The 12559-nt window shown below is 48.5% G+C and overlaps 1 protein-coding gene across 5 annotated transcripts in view; it reads left to right on the top strand.

Moving 5' to 3' along the window:
• Window positions 1–753: 753 nt before the first annotated feature.
• The window catches only part of aifm3 (AIF family member 3), a 183116-nt gene continuing 171310 nt past the window's right edge, over window positions 754–12559 (top strand). For 3 of the 5 annotated variants that reach the window (XM_072498001.1, XM_072497999.1, XM_072497995.1), the window contains exon 1: window positions 754–1036. The gene's annotated coding sequence lies outside the window, so the exon portion shown is untranslated. The remainder of the gene's footprint in view (window positions 1037–12559) is intronic. The other 2 variants (XM_072498000.1, XM_072497998.1) reach the window with 1 other exon arrangement.

Below are 12559 nucleotides of genomic sequence, written 5' to 3'. Positions count from 1 at the left end.
ATAATCCGAACCGACTCACCATGCACTTTAAATGTATATATTAATCTGCTATGTAAGTGTGCTCACAGCTACCAGGCCATCTCTGTGAGGGTGGAGGGAGGGGTTGGGCCCCTCCGCATACATGGCCGTCTGGTACCCTTGGCCCCTAGTTAAGGGGGAATTAAAGGAGGTGCACTCCCTGGCTTTGGCAGAGTGTCCAATCTGGTAGCATCAGCAATTCACCCCTAAATGGGCACTTACTTGACAATTGGCCCCATGCCACTGGCGTTACAGTAAAATGGTGAGAACCACTGACATCCAGAAACTCCTCTTTAACTGCAAGTCTGATCAAAAATAAGGCAGGCATAGTGATTGACAGCTGTCACAGGTGATCAAAGCCTCTGCTGATGCTGCATTTTGGTTGCTCAATGTTTCACGCTGCAGTATGCTTCCCAACGCCCCCCTTCCCCCCTCCCCATCCTCATCTCCCATCCCCAGAGCCCTTGACGAGAAGGAGTGAGGAGATTGTAGGGATCAGGGAGCTTCCCATCTCGAGAAAGAGACAGAGGCAGCCTCCGATATCACTCCGATTTCACGAAAGCAGTCACTTGGTAACTCAATGAAGGCTGCGCCTGGGGCAGTGAAGGAGAAAGTATGCGTCAGCCTTCCTGGGGACAGTGTTCAGCTGTCAGGATCTCGGAAAAGAGGGAGGGGGCAGGGAAGAGAGGAGGACTGCTTCTCCATTCGTGCTGCGCTAGCATCCTGCTATTTCCCCAATGCTGCATGCTGCTGGGGGCTGGCTGGCTGGCACAGCTCCCTGCTGCATTCCACTTGCTGCTCTTTCAGCTCGCCTCTGCGGCGGACACTTCAGCCTCATGTGATCATCATTCAGGAAATTCCTTGGCAAACATATTTACTACCAGACTTCCCACAAGCAAAGACGGAGAGTCTTTTTTTTAACAGCACAGATAAAGGAACTCTGCACCTTGGATCCGTTTAAGATAAACACTGGAAAGAAAGTATTTCGAACCACTCGGCATCAGTAGCCCTGACACAGGTAAGTGTCATTGCGCCTGTACCCTGGTATCAGTTGGGACTGACCCAGTCCCTTGTTAGGCAAGTAATGCCTCAAAACGAGCTTTTCAAAATTCACCTTGCTGGTCTCCGTGATGCATGTAGTCGACAAGAAGAAAGCTGAATTTCAGCAACATTTACAATGTTGCGACCTGGAAACTGTCCCCCGAACTATGCAGATGCCAGCAGTCTGTCTTTAAGAAATCGGTTATGTCTTGTATTGGTAGGTCTGTGTCAGCATAAAGCTGCGTTAAAATGGAACATTGCTGTTCAGTGATTTTATTTGACCTCCTTGCACTCAATCCTTGACTGCCACTTTGAGTTGGTGGTGAATGGGATCAGATGGGCAATTTGATCATCTGGACCCATTTCGCTGGATTTTTAGATTGTTCAGGTTCCAGCTCTGATTTGCATGGAGCAGGTTTGTGTTTGAAAGAGGCGCATTAACCGTTTGGTTGCTGAGAAACTTTTGAAACAGTTTTTAATAGGGCGGCACTTTGGTACTGCTGCCTCACAGCGCCAGGGACCTGGGTTCAATTCTGGCCTTGAGTCACAGTGTGGAGTTTGCACATTCTCCCTGTATCCGACTGGGTTTCCTGTGGGCGCTCCGGTTTCCTACCACAGTCCTAAGATGTGCAGGTGGGTTGGCCATGGTAAATTGGCCCTTAATGTCCAAAGGTTAGGTGGGTTACAGGGATAGGGTGGAGAAGTGGGCCTAGTTAGGGTGCTCTTTCGGAGGGTCATTGCAGACTCAATGGGCTGAATGGCCTCCTTCTGCACTGTCGGGATTCTATGATTCAGACAGGATAACTAGATAGCTTGCATGAATCACATAGAAGGTTAATAGTTAGTGGCCGGGGGTTACACAGGGATAGTACATAGCTAACAATTTTACAGTGCCCAGCTAATCTGTTTAGTCACTGTTAGTTGCGGGATAAATTGGCCAGGACACAGGGGGCGACTCCACTCCTCTGCATAATGCAATGGAATCTGTTATGCCCACCTGAGAGGGCCTTGAATCAACATCCCATCCAAAAGAATTGATAACTGGAGATCGGGAGGAGCCCAGTGGAATTGCAGAGATAATGGATTACACAGAGAAAACCCCACAACCAGCATTGGAGAAGAGCAATAGTAGGTAACAAATTACATGGAACATAGCCAGGAGTTGAATCCGGAGATGAAAAGATAACTGGCAGGGAGTTAAAAGGTATCAGGCAGTGAAACACGGGAAGAGTAATAAAAAATTGACAGTGAGTTACAGATAATTAATTACATGGAGGGCAATGGACAATGAGCTACATGAAGAATAAGTTGCTGTCAGCTGTACAGAGTACATGCCCCACACACAATTCCACGAGTTCCAGATAGCTGGCAAAGTTAATTGAGGGTAATAGACACCTGCATCACCGAAATAATAACAAATATCTGGTGGTGAGTTGAATGGAGGGAAATATATGCCTGGCAGTGGAGTAAATACAAGGTAACAATAGACACCTAGCAGTGAGTAACATAGAGGGTGATAGATAGCTGACAGAGCAAGTTGGAGAGGTGCAGAGGACTGTAGGATTGCAAGTTTTGCACCTTTGTTCGCGAAATGGGTAACGGGTAAACCTGGGGACTACAGGTTAATCAGTGATAGGAAGTCTAGGAGAGACCATTGCCAGGGTCGGAATTACTTCTCATTTGAACAGATGGGACAATGAAGTAGAGATGAATGAACATCTATCAACGAGTCACGCAGAAGCTAAGAAACACCTTGTAGTGGGTTACACAGAGTAATAGACAGCTGGCTGACAGTTACAATGCAGTAGGTCCATGCGGTGCTGTTGGTTATGTAAGTGGAGGACCCTGAGCCTGAGAGTGTGATTTGTATTTTCCAACAGAGATGTGTTATTATTCAACAGACACACCAAACCTGCTTTAATGAAACATTAAAGCAAGAGGCAGCATCACAGAGGCAGCAATGGAAGGGTATTAGTGGTGAGAGTGCCTGTCCAGTATTATGTGTACTTTCTTAGTAAAAGCAATAGTTGACCAGGTGGAAAATAATTTTTCTTTCATCCGACAGAATTAGTTACTGCAAATTTTGAGTGAAAATCACACTTTTGTTTGATCTGGATTGGTTTGACCTGAACATATTTCCTACAGTAATATTGGCAGTGTTACCCACTGTGATAGCTTCCTCATATAATCTGCTTCACTGAACTCAATGTAACAGAATCTGCTAAAGCTGTGCATTTGTATCACTTTGTAAAATTAGTCACCAGAAACATGCTACAAATTACTGTTTGTGATGTTAGACTTTATTTGACTCGGGTTGAGAGTCATCTATCTGGTTTTAAGCCAGAAAGAGATGAAATTGTAGAATCATTAAATATTTCCAATTTAGGACAAACTTAACAAAGATTAAACAGCTCCCTCTGATGGCTTAATGGGTACACACAGAAAGGGACATAAACACAGACGTGTCACTAGTATATTTTGAGGTAGCCAACAGAAAGAGTTCGCACATAGCACCTTCCTTGATCAATGTTTTTACTGAGCTGTGTAGAGTGTGCATCAGTCTGGAAGGTATCATGACCACGTGGTTCTACGTCTGCATAGCCACACAAAATAATTTAACGGTACCCCCATTGGAAAACAGGCCCCGCACAATGACTATATTTTAAAGGGAATGTTGTTCATGACTCCCAGAATTCGCAAAGCACTCACTGCAAATTAAATATTTTTGAAGTGTAGTCATCTTTGTGTTCAAATTCCTCCAGTGGCCTCACCCTTCACTACCTTTAACCTCCTCCAGTTCTGCAATCCTCTCTGCGCTCCTCCAATTCTGGTCTTTAAACATCCCTGACTTCCGTCGCCCCACTGTTCTTTCATCTGCCTCGGCCTAAGTTCTGGGGTGGCCTTAACCTCTCTGTATCTCTCACCACCTTTTAAAAAGCTTCTTAAAACCTGCTTCTTTGATCAATTCACCATTAGCCACCTGTCCCTTCCCACTGTGGCTCTGTGTCCAGTGCCTGTTTGATCACATTCCTGTGAGACCTTCAGTGCATTAAAGGAATTATGTAAATAAATGGAAATTGTCATTCTTGTAGCCAGTGTTGTAATGTAGAGATGTATTATCTCAGCAAGGGACAGTGATGGAGGCTCATCGTATATTTATATTATATATGTAACATAGGATCCCTGAATTTATAACTCTAGCCGATCTCTCATGATGCTGTTGGGGTGAAAGGTTATCGGGGGTAGGCAGGAATGTGGGGTTCAGTTTCCAATCAGATCAGCCATGATCTTGTTGATTGGCGGAGCAGGCCTGGGGGGGTGTGGCCTACACCTGCTCCTAATTCCAATGCTGTCATAGGTAGTCTGCGGTCTGGACTACTGTTGTGATGTGATGTTGCCAACTTGGTCTGAACCTTAAAATCATGACTCCAATAGGCAAGGCCAGGCCATTGTAAGTGGTTGTAAATTGCTGAGGTCACTCACAGAACAGTTAGAACCGATTGGAGATTTGAGTCTCTGGAACAATGATTAATTTCCGTTCCGAGTGTTCCTAAGGTTATATTGCAGCAATAAGAAAGTCTGAAATGTGACATTGAGAAATGGTTCCTCTGAGTGGTTTCAATTTTAGTGATTACCCAGGTCGTGTTACCTCAAAACTCTGTGTCTCATACCCTGATAGTGTTGATTCTGGGAATCCACAGGAACGCAATCTTTCACGTAGGAAATCATTGTTAAAGGCATTTTGTCGCAGAAAATGCAACTGCAAAAGCACATTTATTAATTTCCTTGTATTTTGAATGTCATTATAATATTGCAAAACTCATTTCCAGTAGCAACCAGCTACCTTGGTGGGAAACCCAATAAGATTGCCAAGAACAATTGCAGAATTATCTGTGTTTGGTTGGTTTACCGTCTACTTTTCTGGGCAGATCTCACAGGCTGCTCATTTCCGATTCCTTGCTGACATGGTCGTAGTTTCTTCATTGACTTTCTTCGTATTTGACTCAAAACCTCCCGACCAATTCAATTGTGATATTTCTCCTTCTGCGGGGAGGTGGAATTTGAGGCAGTCATTTTATATTTTTACAAAGTGTAATGCAGAAAGTGTGACCCAGACCGTGTTGTGACAGGTCAATTTTTGGGCTTGATTTTTAGCCTTGCCGTAACCAGGATCGGAAGCAAATGGGTGCTAAAAATATTGCTCGCCACTCCCCCATCTCTCCCCTACCCCGAGGGCTACCCAGAGCAGAGATGAGGATGAGATAGGTGCACGGCAGGGCTACCCTCACCCACTAGCGGTGAATGGCTGATCCAACGTGTTGAGGGCTACTTAGAAGGTCAACTCAAAGAGGCCAATTTTTTTCTTTCAGGGAAGTGTGGCTGGGCCAGCATTTGCTGCCCAACCCTAACTGCCCTTGAACTCAGTGGCTTGAGTGGCCATTTCGGAGGGCAGATATGAGTCAACCACATTGCAGTGGATCTGGAGTCACATGTAGGCCAGACCACGTAGGATTTCCTTCTCTAAAGGACATGAGAGAAACAGATGGGTTTTTATGACAATTGATAATAATTTCATGGTCACCATTACTGAGATTAAATTCATATTCCTGATTTATGATTGAATTTAAGTTCCAACAGCTGTTGTGGTGGGATTTGAACCCTTGTCTCTGGAACATTAACCTGGGTTTCTGGATTACTCGTCCAGCAATATTGCCACCACACCACTATCTCACCACCGCACAGCCCTCCTCTCCAGTGAGCCTTAAGGTTAATCTTGCTGGTGGTAGGGCCAGTTCAAATGCTGAGAGGTGGTCTGGCTTGAAAATCCATTTTATGATTTACATGAGCAAACATTGGAGATGGAGATGCCTCCCTTTTGAAGTGCACCTTCCCTCACTTACCTTCGTTGCAACGGGCAGGTTTCACGCTGGAAGTCCTTCGAATGGCCCTTCAACTGTGGGGAATCTCATTGGGCGAGAGTGAGCCACACCCTCTGGCCATTAATCGTCTTCTCCGGAGAAAATCACAATGAGTGACTTTTCCCCACAAAGAGCAGGCTTCTGACTAGTCAGATTCAGAAGCCCGCGGAGAAAATCCTGTCCTTTATATCATATTCCCTGTACACAGTGAGTCAGGCACGCAGTGGCAAGAGGCATGTATGTCTTCATCAAAGTAATTTGGAGAGAGGTTTGTGAGAGGCTTTGCAAGAGGCGGAGAGACAAATGTTTTTGGATTGGTTCACTGCAGAATGATATTATAGAACATTGCTACATATATACATTTCAAAAAGCAATAAAGTGAAATAATCTAACAATAAGGGGAAATTAACTTTCTCCTCTCCATGCCACTCTTTAAGCCAAAGAAGCATAGAAAGCATTGGGCTGGATTTTATGGTGCCCTGTGTTTTTGATGGGAGGTCGGGGGAGGGTGGAGAACGTACAATATGTTGGATAGGTACCCACCTTCTTCCCGCCCTGTCCCCCGTAATATGAGATGCAGGTAAGGTTCCTTTTGTGAGGGCCATGAAGAATCCAGCACGAGTTTTAAGGATACAAAGTAATAACATTTATTTACAATAACATATATATATAACAGCAGCAGCAACTTCCCTTGCTGCACACTCCTTCCTGCTGGTTCCAAACTGGCCAGCTTTATTTATACTTGGAGTTTACTAATGGTTTCTCTGCCCCCCCTCATTGGGGAAGCTCATACTCCCACAGCATTGTGGGATTGTCATTAGTCACCAGCCAATGGTAAGCAGGCAGGTTATAACATCCCTCCCCCCCAAAGTCCAAGGAATCCACCGAAGACACTGGGGAAGGAGGGCGTCGGACTCGTTTTGCCGCAGGCCGGACACCATTTGCACGCGGCACTGGATCAGGCGGCGTGTAACGAGACGGAGACCTGCGCTTCCGTGATGAACGGCGTAACGGTTGTACATCCACGGCCTGTGGACCCGAGGATTCCCCCTCTGATGCGTCCTGTGTCTCCATCTTGGAGTCAGAGTCTGCTGCTTCCGTCATGTCAGCGTCTCTATCTCCATTCGGTTCTGTAACGACCTGCGCAGGCTTTGAGTGAGGCATCAGTGGAAGATTGTGAGGACTACCTTCCCTTGTCTCTGGTCTCTGCGGCTGTAGAAATGAGCTCCGGGGGCGGGGAATCTTTGGAGGGGATAGTCTTCTGGACCGAACGTGGTCTACATGTTTGCGCTGGAGACGACCCTGGGCTTGCACCTGGTAAGATATAGGGCCCGTTTGGCGAAAGATTAGGGCCCGTTTGGCGAAAGGTTACGCCAGGAACCCACTGGGCACCACCAGCAAAATTCCGAACGAACACTGAGTCACCAGGCGCAAACTGCCGAATCGGCCGATGCCGAGAAAATCCCTGTCCCTGCCGTTGTTGTGTGCGGCATACTTTTGCGCCAATGTCCGGGAAACCATACTAAGGCGGGTGCGAAGTCTCCGACCCATTAGGAGTTCTGCGGGAGCTACCCCAGTCACCGCATGGGGGTTGGTCCTATACGTAAACAAAAAGCGAGCCAGTCTCGTGTCCATTGATCCGGAAGACTGCTTCTTTAAGCCTCTTTTGAATGTCTGCACTGCGCGCTCTGCCAACCCATTCGAAGCCGGGTGGTAAGGGGCAGTGCGGATATGGCGGATGCCGTTCATCTTCATGAACCTCGCAAACTCCTCACTCGTGAATGGAGTGACGTCATCCGTGACCAGCACCTCGGGGAGGCCATGCGTACTAAAAGACAGACACATCTTCTCAATTGTTGCGCAGGACGTTGTGCCTAGCATCTTATGCACCTCTAGCCATTTAGACTGGGCGTCGATTAATAGAAGGAACATGGATCCTTGAAAAGGGCCTGCAAAATCTGCATGCAAGCGCACCCAAGGCCGCCCTGGCCATTCCCAGTGATGTAGGGGCGCGGCCGGCGGAAGCTTCTGATGCTCCAAGCAAATGGAGCAGTTTTGGGCCACCTTCTCAATGTCGGTGTCGAGGCCTGGCCACCAGACATAACTCCGGGCCAACATTTTCATTTTGGTCACACCTGGATGCCCATTGTGCAAGTCTCTTAGTATCAGCTCTTGGCCTTTTTCAGGGACAATCACACGCGTCCCCCACAAGAGGATGCCGTCTTCCACGCTGAATTCTGACAGCTTGGAGGAAAATGCCCGCAACTCGCCTGGGAGCTGTCTATGCTGCCCATCATACAGGACTATGTGCCGAACCTTTGACAGGACTGGCTCTGTCTGTGATGCCGTGACAGGCAAGGTGTCCATAAAATTAGGGTTGCAACCACCTCACCGGTCGTGGGGGTTGACATGGGGCCGGTCGATAAAGGCAATCGGCTCAGTGCATCGGCATTTGCTATCTGCGTTCCTGTTTTGTGCTCCAGAGAAGACTCGTATGCAGCAAGCAACAAAGCCCAGCGCTGGATCCGTGCAGAAGCAATGGGCGGTATTGGCTTATCCTCTCTGAAAAGTCCCAGCAGAGGCTTATGATCAGTCACGATAGTGAAATGGCGGCCTTACACGTACTGGTGGAAGCGATTCACCGCAAAAACCACTGCCAGGCCCTCCTTCTCGATCTGCGCGTACTTTTTCTCCGCTGCAGTCAATGTGCGGGAGGCAAAAGCTATCGGTCACTCGGCCCCGTTCTCCATCTTGTGGGACAGGACGGCCCCAATACCATACGGGGATGCATCACATGTGACGAGCAAAGGCTTTCCAGGGTCATAGTGGGTTAGTAACCCAGACGACGACAATTGTTGCTTTACCCGCCGGAAAGCGGTTTCTTGCGGCTGACCCCAAACCCAGGTGTGATTTTTCTTTAGCAGAAGGTGCAACGGGGCCAGCGTAGTTGCCAGATTGGGCAGGAAGTTCCCGTAATAGTTTACGAGACCGAGAAAAGAACGAAGATGCAAAGTGTCAGTCGGGGCGGGGGCCTATTAAATCGCACGCACCTTCTCTGGGACGGGGTGCAAACCTTCGTGGTCCACCCGATAACCTAGGTAGACTACTTCCTTTGCCTGAAATACACACTTTGTGCAATGTAAACGGACTCCAGCCTCCGAAAAGCGTCTAAGGACAGCCTCCAGATTTTCCAAATGTTCCTCCTCCGACGTCCCTGTAATCAAAACATCATTTAAGTAGACAGCAACACGTGGTAAACCTCTCAAAATGCCCTCCATAACACGTTGAAAAATAGCGCAGGCAGAGGATACTCCAAAGGGCAACCGTGTATATTCAGACAGGCCCCGGTGTGTATTAATCATTACATATGGTCGGGAGGCAAGGTCCAGCTCCAACTGTAGGTAGGCGTGACTCATATCTAATTTTATGAGGGAGAGTCCGCCTGCAAGCTTCGCGTAGAGATCCTCTATGCGAGGCATTGGATTTCGGTCGAGTCGGGAAACCGTATTCACTGTAAGGTTATAGTCACCACACAAGCGAACTGTGGCATCTGGCTTCATTACAGATACAATTGGTGCTGCCCAGTCAGCAAAACGGACGGGCCTGATAATACCCATACTCTCCAAACGAGTGAGCTCCCCTTCTACCTTCTCGAGCAAGGCACAAGGCACCGGGCGTGCCCGGAAATAGCGCGGCGTGGCTCCTGGGTCGACTTGGATACGGGCTACGGCCCCTTTTATTTTCCCCAAACCAGGCTGGAATACGTCTGGGTATCGTCCTAGCACCTCAGTCAACCCTTCAGAAACTGTTTGGAGGATGTGCTGCCATTGCAACCGCAAATGACACAACCAGTCCCGACCCAACAGGCTGGGCCCATGGCCGCGCACCACGATAAGTGGGAAACGCCCCTCCTGGCGTCCATAAACAACAGGGGTCATTGTAGTTCCTGCAATGTCCAGTGGTTCCCCCGTGTAGGTGGCCAACCTGGCCTGTGAGTCGGTTAATGTAAGGGTCTGTATACCCTGCTTGATGCGGTCGAATGTCCTCTGGGCGATCACGGAGACCGCTGCGCCAGTGTCCAACTCCATCTCAAGCGGGTGACCATTGACCCGTACTGTCACCTTAATGGGGGCCACACGGGGAGCTGCCACACAATGCAGCTGCAGGCAGTCGTCCTCCGTCTCCACGTCCTCAGGAGTAGTCGCTGCAGGTTCATCTACATGGAAGGTACGGCCCCTGGGCTGGTCCCAGTTTCGGTCGGAACGGCGGCGCCTCTGGCGCCCCCAGGACCGGCGTCCGCGACGGGGTCGGTGCCTACAAGTCTGACACGGACATGGCTCCTCATCCATTGGTTCTGGAGAAGGCTCCCTTCGGGGAGGAATGTCCGACGGCCATTGGCGTCGGTCCGGACGTCGCCTCGCCCAAGGTACCGCAGGAATGCGGGGGGACGTTTTCAGACGGAAGGGGTTGCGCCCCAAGGCATGCACTTCCATTCCCTGTAGCTCCTGCACTCCTCGTTCTGCGCTCTCTCGGGACAATACTATTTGAATGGCCTGTTGAAAAGTCAATGTTGGCTCAGCGAACAACTTTCTCTGGGTGGCCGCATTGTTAATACCGCAAACCAAACGGTCGCGTAACATTTCTGACAAGGTCTCACCATAGTCACAGTACTCCGCAATCCTGCGTAGCCTGGATAGAAAATCACCAAGGGATTCTCCTGTGGTCCTCTCAGCAGTATTAAACCGGTAACGCTGGACTATCGTGGACGGGGTTGGGTTAAAATGTTGCCCCACTATATTCACTAGTTCATCAAACATTTTGGTGTCCGGCGCAGCTGGGTACGTAAGGCTCCTAATCACCCCAAATGTATGCGGGCCGCAGGCGGTGAGCAATATGACCACCTGGGACTCGTTTTCAGTGATATTGTTTGCCCGGAAATAGTAACGCATCCGCTGTGCGTACTGGTTCCAGCTTTCCAGCGCAGCATCAAAAACATCCAAACGTCCGTACAGAGGCATGGTATAATAGAAAACAACTTCCAACCTGTATCCAACAAAAATCCAGGGAAGTGGCTTCAGCAGTGTAGACAGCTAGTCACTTTAACCCTCGTCGCAGTTTTGTGAGGGACACAAAGAATCCAGCATGAGTTTTAAGGACACAATGTAATAACGTTTATTTACAATCACATATATATATATATATATATATAAAACAGCAGCAGCAACTTCCCTTGCTGCACACTCCTTCCTGCTGGTTCCAAACTGGCCAGCTTTATTTATATTTGGAGTTTACTAATGGTTTCTCCGCCCCCCTCATTGGGGAAGCTCATACTCCCACAGCATTGTGGGATTGTCATTAGTCCCCAGCCAATGGTAAGCAGGCAGGTTATAACAGTTCCCATTATCCTGCCCTCCTTTAAGCCTAGTGAAGCCCTTAAGTGGACAATGACTGTTCACTTAAGGCCCTAAATCTGCCCCCACTGTCATTATACGCTGGACAGCGGAAGACAGACGAGAGTGGGAAGTGGGTTTTTTATGAAAGTTGGTGAAAAGGCAGGGAGGAAGGGGTTACATTTTGGGAGGGGGGGCTGTGTGCATCGGAGATATCATATCTTAGACCACCCCCCCCCCCCCCTTTGTGCATCTCTGTCTGGCTTCCAAAACCCGCCTCCCGCAACCACCTCACTCACCCCCCCCTTTCGGGACAGCAATCACTCCAAGACCCAAAAGACTCTGTTTACCCATCTCTGGGCACACATGACACCCGGGGCCTGCTTGCAGCCCCCAGTGGTGGCCACTACTCTCCTCTGGAGCTGCTGAGACTGTAAGAGCTGCCAGCTAATCAGGGTGGCGGAAATATGACCATCACTTTATTCAGGCCATCCACAGCCTATTATTGCTATGGGGGTGGCCCTTTTTAAAAGTCAGTCAATTTTCAATTGACTTTTATTCCGGGTGGCTGGAATGTCACCCAATTTTCGATTGACCTTTTTTCCAGGTGGCTGGAGTGCACCCCTGCACCCCCCACCACCCACCGTGGAAAATCCAGCCCTTTTTTTTTAGTTTCTTCTTTTCCCTTTTTCCAATTATCTCTTTGATAATACTTAATAAATTGACGCAGAACCTTTTGACAAATCATTTTGTGTTCAGGATCCATATTCAGAATCTTGCTCAAAACTTGAATAATGATAGTGTTCAGTTAGTGTTAGTGTAGATGCTAGTGTTCAGTAAAGCAATTACCATTTTGTGAATATATAGAATCACAGGGCTGAATTCTTCTACTGTAACCGCCACAAGATCGCCACAGGCAGGACACAGACCATGTAAAGGTCCATTGACCTCAAGCAGGAATTCCTAGTTGCTGGGCGGGCGTGGCCAGAGATTCCTGCCCATAGAATCATAGAATCTCGACAGTGCAGAAGGAGGTCATTCGGGGCCCATCAGGTTTGCACCGACCCTCTGAATGAGTACCCCACCTAGGCCCAATCCCCCACCCTATCCCCGTAACCTGCACATCTTTGGTCTGTGGGAGGAAACTGGAGCAGCCAGAGGAAACCGACATAGACACGGGGAGAATGTGCA

This window comes from Scyliorhinus torazame, chromosome 1 (assembly GCF_047496885.1).
Source record: "Scyliorhinus torazame isolate Kashiwa2021f chromosome 1, sScyTor2.1, whole genome shotgun sequence".
NCBI lineage: Eukaryota > Metazoa > Chordata > Chondrichthyes > Carcharhiniformes > Scyliorhinidae > Scyliorhinus > Scyliorhinus torazame.
Note: the sequence above shows the minus strand (reverse complement) of the source record. Positions and strands in the feature narration are given on the sequence as shown.